Source organism: Myxocyprinus asiaticus, chromosome 8, assembly GCF_019703515.2.
Source record: "Myxocyprinus asiaticus isolate MX2 ecotype Aquarium Trade chromosome 8, UBuf_Myxa_2, whole genome shotgun sequence".
Classification (NCBI taxonomy): Eukaryota; Metazoa; Chordata; class Actinopteri; order Cypriniformes; family Catostomidae; genus Myxocyprinus; species Myxocyprinus asiaticus.
In genome coordinates this window covers 13,666,775-13,674,669 of record NC_059351.1, presented here as the reverse complement: position 1 = coordinate 13,674,669, position 7,895 = coordinate 13,666,775, and the positions used below count along the sequence as shown (strand labels likewise).

The 7,895-nt window shown below is 36.5% G+C and overlaps 1 pseudogene; it reads left to right on the top strand.

Annotated features, from left to right (window-relative positions):
* The first annotated feature begins 1,425 nt into the window (after positions 1 to 1,425).
* Positions 1,426 to 5,921, top strand: LOC127445561 (fibrinogen beta chain-like; annotated as a pseudogene).
* The last annotated feature ends 1,974 nt before the right edge of the window (positions 5,922 to 7,895 follow it).

Here is a 7,895-nt window from a genome sequence, read left to right as displayed (position 1 = left end):
TATTTTATTGTTTTCCTGTAAAAATTTCTAAAAATCCTTAAAACAAGATCAGTTTGATTTATCTTGTTTTAGAAACAACACTGCATAAGATATTTAGGTTTTTCAGAGAATGTATTTTTAACATGTGTATTTTGTCTTACTGTACTGGCAGAGTTTTTATAGTCAAAACAAGTGAAAAAATCTACCAGTGCTGAAGAAGTAATCCAAAGTATTTAGAATACGTTACTGACCTTGAGTAATCTAACGGAATACGTTACAAATTACATTTTACAGCATGTATTCTGTAATCTGTAGTGGAATACTTTTCAAAAGTAACCCTCCTAACCCTGGTCATAGGTATACATACCAGTAAACCTAAACTGAAAGAGTGTCTTAATCTGAGACCATTTCCAGTTTAAAGTTAATTACAGGTCAATACCTTGCACAATTGGTCCGAATTGTCCTTTTACTGAAAAGGCCATGTTTTTATTTTTGTGCCACACTTTGCTCTGGGACACTGGAATTCCATTTTCATGCACAACTTAAATCCAGCCAGGTGTTATGAAAAATGCAAAGAATTGTTATTATTATTATTATTATTGTTATAATGTTTTTTTTTTCATCCGATATTCCCAACTGTTTGCTGGCATAGTTTCCTTTCAATATATTGAAATAAATAAATAATTTTCATGTAGGATCCCATTGTACTTCTTGGTGTAAAACTGTGTAATTTTTTCCTTTCCCAAAAATAATGCCATCCCTGATTACTCAAATTGACATCTCAACAATTAAAGATTAACCAGTACTGCAGTCCCTCCTACTCCAGGGCATGGGGTTGTCTGATATACATTTGGGAGAGCAACACTGAATTTTGTACAGCTGATAACACTGTCGCTGAAACTGAAGTGTGAGCTCTACAAAAATTAGGTTTATGTTGTTACTTTTTCTGTGTGTTGGTAGGAGCTCTAGCACAGGAAAATGCAGATTACAATAATTATGGAATGGCAAATATTATTTTCTATATTTTATATTTGTTGCTGCATCACATACTAATCTTTACCCCTTAAACAATTCAGATTCAGAATGTGGTTTATCTATTCTATTTTTGGCAGGTGAGATTTCATATGTTAAATTAGGATAATATCATGATTACTTTCTGGGGGTTTTTCCTCCCTCCTTTTCTATTTTAGGAAGCAAAGAAAAAGGTAGGTCATTTTCCAAACTTTGTCAGAATTCTAACCGCTGAATCAGATTTTTTGATTACACAGATACTTTAGCTTAAAGGTCTGTTTGAGGTTAAAACATATTTTGCAATACTATGCAACTTGTATGATTATATGAAAAAAAAAAACATTCAATTTGAGAAACAAAAATATACTGGAGTGAAAATGAGCTTATTGTGATTGACGAGTTAAAAATGTAAATTTGGCTTATTTCGCATGTTGAATATGGCCTGCAGAGAATGTAGATCTCAGGGGTCACCGTCCTAAAGGTCGAGAAAGCTACTCCCTAGGCCCAGCTACCCCACCCCACATCAGTGGAGGGTCTTGTTACCACCAACTGCAGCACCAGTCGGAAAAGCAGTGCAGGAGAAGGAAGAACAGCCAGATGCTGGTGGATGTTCCCACATGTCTGAGACAATGGTCAGAGCAATGTAAACACATTCAAGGATTCATTTCTGAAGTGGGGCAAAAGTCTGAGACCACTTTGATATTCTGGGATTCAAAATCGAATTTAAACCTTTAAAAAACAAGCAAAGTGTTTTAGGATTTTATACAATATAAAACATTAAATGTTATGATGTAAAATGAATATGAAATAAGAATCAGTACTATAAGCAAATTTGTGACATTGACCATGTTGCTTCCGTTGAAGCACTCAAGATGCTCTATAACATTTTCAAATCGTGCTAAGAGAACATGGATCATCAGGTGAAAACATTGTGGAGTCAATGCCAGTTTGAGGGGGGCATACTAAATTCTAAGAATTATGTTTTTATTTTTGAATAAAAATTTTCACTTAAATATTTGTAATACAATTTGTAATTAGAAAAAAATCTTAAATAGAAGCATTTCTACAAGTGTTTTGGCCTCAGATTTTTGGGTCAAACTGTATTTTATTTATAGAATAAGCTGATAAAATTGTAAGTGAGGACTGGGTCTTCAGGGAATTCATTCAAAAGTGTGGCATGCAAATCATTCTTAATTCAAATATTTATGGTTTCAATGACAATAATTAATCTAATGATAATAATTTATTCTAATAATTTTCCTGTTGAATTTTTTTAATTAGTGGATCTTAGCCTCTCTATCACCAGACATTCATCTGTCATTGTCTATGACAACCTTTCTGCAACAAATGTTAATTTTTTTTTTTTTTTTTTTAATAATAAAATATAAAACCTAAAATAACCATTAGACAATGTTCTCAATACACTGTCACACAAAATCTCGCTACAGTGTTCTAGAAATGTAAATATATGGTTTAAAAAAAAAAGAAAAAACTGAAAAGAACGTTCCTAGAATATTTGCAACTGGTTGGAATCTGTTTGCTGGGTAGTAGCCTATACACTCATAATATTTTTTAAGATTTACAAATTTACATTTCATAAACTAATCAAATGGAATGGTGTAATTTTTAACATGTTTAAATTAATAAAACTTAAAATATTGTATTTTTTATTTTATCTAGGTAAAGATTACTCAATTCAATTTGATGGAATTTTGTTATAAAATTGAAATGCCTAAATCTTAAAATTATTTTTTGAGTGTATTTCCTCAAGATTCTAGAGGTACAGTCTTAGTTATAAAATAAACCTAACATGTAATGAAAATTTTTTTTTGCACAGACTATAAAGGAATATATCCACCCTGCCAATTGCTCTGTTTCAACATTCAAATCATGGATGCAACTAAATGTTAAAGATTGGGGGAACCAAATGTAAGAATGTGCCACTAAAAAAACAACATATTCAACAACAAATATGAATATTCAAATTCAATGTTTTCTCTTCAGGGCGTGATGTGTCCCACGGGTTGTGAGCTGAAGAAAAACCTCCTGAAAAAAGAATGGAACGTGAGGCCAACTGTAGATCAGCTGAAAAGATCTGTGGATGACCTGTACCAGTCCACCAACTTTGTCCATGGCTATGTCGTGGATATGACTTCAGAAGCAGCACAGAGACAAAGAGTTACCCAGGGTAAGCATATTTCATTAATATGTTGTGATTTTTTTCAACTGTTTTTACATACCAGGAGCACATAATTTTTTAGATCTCACTAGATTTATAGTTATAGTCTATTGTTGAGATCGGATAAGAACATAATTCTGATTGAGACTTCTTGTAGAGCAACTGGTCGAGCATTTTGCTATGAAAAATTAAATACACTGTGAGTCACTTTGGATAAAAGCATCTACCAAATGCATACAGTAAATGTAGCCCTAGTTGACCCTTATGTCTTTATTAGACATCCCAAGTCTGTCTTACTGAGAATGTTTGTCCTCTATTCTCAAGGCAATGGTTAGTCAGTCCACTGATAGCCTAGAGACCCAGCATGCCTTCATAAAGGATGCCGCGGATGTCACCTTCCTGCAGAACATCAAAATCTTGCAGGCCGTTCTCGACAAGATCCATGACGAGATTCAGTGCTTGGAAAAAGCCATCAATGCTCAAAAGACCATGTGTGCAATGCCTTGCGAGGTCAGCTTTCGATTCCTGTGGTCTCTGGCAAGGAGTGTGAAGACATCTACCGCAAAGGAGGTGAAGACTCTCAGATGTACCTCATACGGCCTGATCCACTTGCCATGCCTTACAAGGTCTTCTGCGATCAGACCACTCAAAATGGAGGTATGTTCAGATTCCCTCATTGCTATCCATAAATTGTGTGATTAGAGGTCCTTGGCTCCTTGCTAAGAAAGTGGACTCTTTTGACGAGGGCTTTTAAATTTAAATATCCATTTACCATTGCCATTCTAGTATTGGATCAAACAGTATCTACGAAAGCTGATCAAGAGAGTGTAAGATATGAGTAGAATTATTACTTTTCTATTATTATTCCAATGGTTGGTTGGTTATCCAGAACCGTATGGACGGCAGTGTTGACTTTGTCGACTTTTTGACGACTACTAAAAAGGCTTTGGAAACATTGCCTTTGATGTGGGCAAAGGCCACTACCAAACTCCTGGTGAGCTACTACTAACAAGTAATATTTAGCAATTCTGGATAGCCTACCATGGAAATGTGGAAAGAAAGTTTTCAAAACAAGTAATTGTACTGATCAACCTGAATTCTGAAAACTGACCTGAGGAAGCTAGCTAACAAAATTTACACCATCATTGCATATTGTGTGGTTAGTTTCTGATAAAAAGATCAGCACAGTTGGTCACCCAGCATTTGTTGTGTTTTGGATGGTGGTACCCACTGTGGCATACTGGTGTGCTGGTTTTGCCCACCAGGCTAATTAACAAGCTAAACTAGCAAAACTTTCTTGGTCAAACAGCATCACCTTTAAGACCATGCTAGATACCAACTTAATCTGGGAAGTTTTGCTGGTGAACAGCATAGCTATGAAGGTAAACCAGCTAAGCCAGCACCTATCCAACATAAACCAGCCTAAACCAGCATAGACTGCTTCTCTAAACTGGTCCAACATAGTCTCATGACAACTCGTAATAATTCGTATGAGATGGCGAAATTGTAATATATTGTATGACTTGACTTGTACGAAAATGTACAACTTTTATTCCCATAGAGACCAACAAATCAATCAACATAATTTCAAATCAATACAATACAAGCATAACATTTTTAGCTAGCCTCCTATCCAATACTTTATTTAAGAAAGGAAACATCCTGGGGGCCTAGGTAGCTCAGCAAGTAAAGACGCTGACTACCACACCAGGAGTCGCAAGTTCGAATCCAGGGTGTGCTGAGTGACTCCAGCCAGGCTTCCTAAGCAACCAACTGGCCTGGTTGCTAGGGTGGGTAGCATCACGTTGGGTTAACCTCCTTGTGGTTGTCATAATGTGGTTCTCGCTACAAAGATGGGTCCCACTGAGATCCTGATTGAAATGGAAGACTGGACTGGCTCAAAGGTCCATGCTCATTACGAGAAGTTCACTGTACAGGGTGAGATCAACAGCTACATTCTGTCAGTTGATTGGTACGCTGGAACTGCTGGAAACACATTCTTGGAAGGTGCTACAGAACTGTTTGGGGAGAACTATACCATGACCATCCATACTGGCATGATGTTCAGCATGTATGACAAAGATAATGACAGATGGTGAGTATGGTCCATTATTGTCATAGGAAGCAAGTGGTAAGTATTTTTCTAATAAAATTGATCTCCCTCTCCAAATCTGTCAATCACACACAGGATACCTGGAGATCCTACTTAGCAGTGTTCAAGAGAAGATGGTGGTGGATGGTGGTACAACCGATGCCACTTTTGTAATCCTAATGGTTGATACTGTTGGGGCGGAGATTGCACAAAACACATGGCCAAGCATGGAACAGATGATGGCATTGTGTGGATGAACTGGAAGGGCATGTGGTATTCCCTCAACTCCATCAGCATGAAGATCAGGCCATTCTTCACTCAGTAAAAAAAGACTTATAAGAATGGAAATGATATGCTCTGGTAGATGAGTTTGTGCATCTCTGTGCAATGTAATTTCATTTACAAAGGAATTTTTTTAGAATTAATAGGAGGAGGATTAAACCTGGAGAGACTAATGAAAGTTTACAGAAAGTGATTTATCCATAAAAGAGTGTGACCTAAAAAAACTTGAAAAATTCAAGATTTTCTTATTTTAAGTTTTTAAAAGGAATATGTGTAGCATAACACATTACCATTAAGTATTTTTCACATGCAAAACATGTTACAGGATGTAAAACTAGTTGGATTACCAATCCACCTAATTCTCATTAAAGCTGACCTGCAGGAAATTAAAGGCTGTGTCTTCATTAATATATACAGTTGAAGTCAGAAGTTTACATACAACTTAGCCAAATACATTTAAACTCAGTTTTTCACAATTCCTGACATTTAATCGTAGAAAACATTCCCTGTCTTAGGTCAGTTAGGATCACTATTTTAAGAATGTGAAATGTCAGAACAATGGTAGAGAGAATGATTTATTTAAGCTTTTATTTCTTTCATCACATTCCCAATGGGCCAGAAGTTTACATACATTTTGTTAGTATTTGGTAGCATTGCCTTTAAATTGTTTAACTTGGGTGAAACTTTTTGGGGAGCCATCCACAAGCTTCTCAATATAAATTGCTGGAATTTTGGCCCATTCCTCCTGACAGAACTGGTGTAGCTGAGTCAGATTTGTAGGCCTCCTTGTTCGTACATGCTTTTTCAGTTCGGATTGAGGTCAGGGCTTTGAAATGGCCACTCCAGTATCTTGACTTTGTTGTCCTTAAGCCATTTTGCCACAAATTTGGATGTATGCTTGGGGTCATTGTCCATTTGGAAGAACCATTTGCGACCGAACTTAACTTCCTGGCTGATGTAGTGAGATGTTGCTTCAATATATCCACATAATTTTCTTTCCTCATGATGCCATCTATTTTGTGAAGTGCACCAGTCCCTCCTGCAGCAAAGCACCCCCACAACATGATGCTGCTACCCCCATGCTTCACGATTGGTATGGTGTTCTTCTGCTTGCAAGCCTCACCCTTTTTCCTCCAAACATAATGATGGTCATTATGGCCAAACAGTTCAAATTTTTTCTCCATCAAGTAAGATCTTTGTCCCCATGTGCACTTGCAAACTGAAGTCTGGCATTTTTAATGGTGGTTTTGGAGCAGTGGCTTCTTCCTTGCTGAGCAGCCTTATTATGTCTTTCAGGTTATGTCGATATAGGACTTGTTTTACTGTGAATACAGATACTTGTCTGCCTGTTTCCTCCAGCATCTTCACAAGGTCCTTTGCTGTTGTTCTGGGATTGATTTGCACTTTTTGCACCAAACTATGTTCACCTCTAGAGGACAGAATGCATCTCCTTCCTGAGCGGTATGATGGCTGCGTGGTCCCATGGGGTTTATACTTGCGTACTATTGTTTGTACAGATGAACGTGGTACCTTCAGGCATTTGGAAATTGCTCCCAAGGATGAACCAGACTTGTGGAGGTCCATAATTTTATTTTTTTCTGAGGTCTTGGCTGATTTCTTTTGATTTTCCCATGATGTCAAGCAAAGAGGCACTGAGTTTGAAGTTAGGCGTTAAAATACATCCACAGGTACACCTCCTATCAGAAGCTAATTGTCTAAAGGCTTGACATCATTTTCTAGAATTTTCCAAGCTGCTTAAAGGCACAGTTAACTTAGTGTATGTAAACTTCTGACCCACTGGAATTGTGATATAGACAATTCAAAATGAAATAATCTGTCTGTAAACATTTGTTGGAAAAATAATTTGTGTCATGCACAAAGTAGATGTCCTAAACGACTTGCCAAAACTATAGTTTGCTAATATTAAATCTGTGGAGTGGTTAAACAATGAGTTTTAATGACTTCAACCTGAGTGTATGTAAACTTCTGACTTCAACTGTATATATATATATATATATATATATATATATATATATATATATATATATATATATATATATAATGTACAGATTTTGCTCTTATGGAAAGAAATTTGTACTTCTATTCACCAAAGTGGCATTCAACTGATCACAATGTATAGTCAGGACATTAATAACATGCAAAAGTACTATTACAATTTGAAAACAACTTCTTAAACTACTTCAAAGAGTTCTCACCAAAAAATCCTCTACGTGCAGCATTGACAGCTTTGCAGATCCTTGGCATTTTAGCTGTCATTTTGTCCAGATACTCGTGACATTTCACCTCATGCTTCCTGTAACACTTGCCATAGATGTGGCTGTCTGGCCGGGC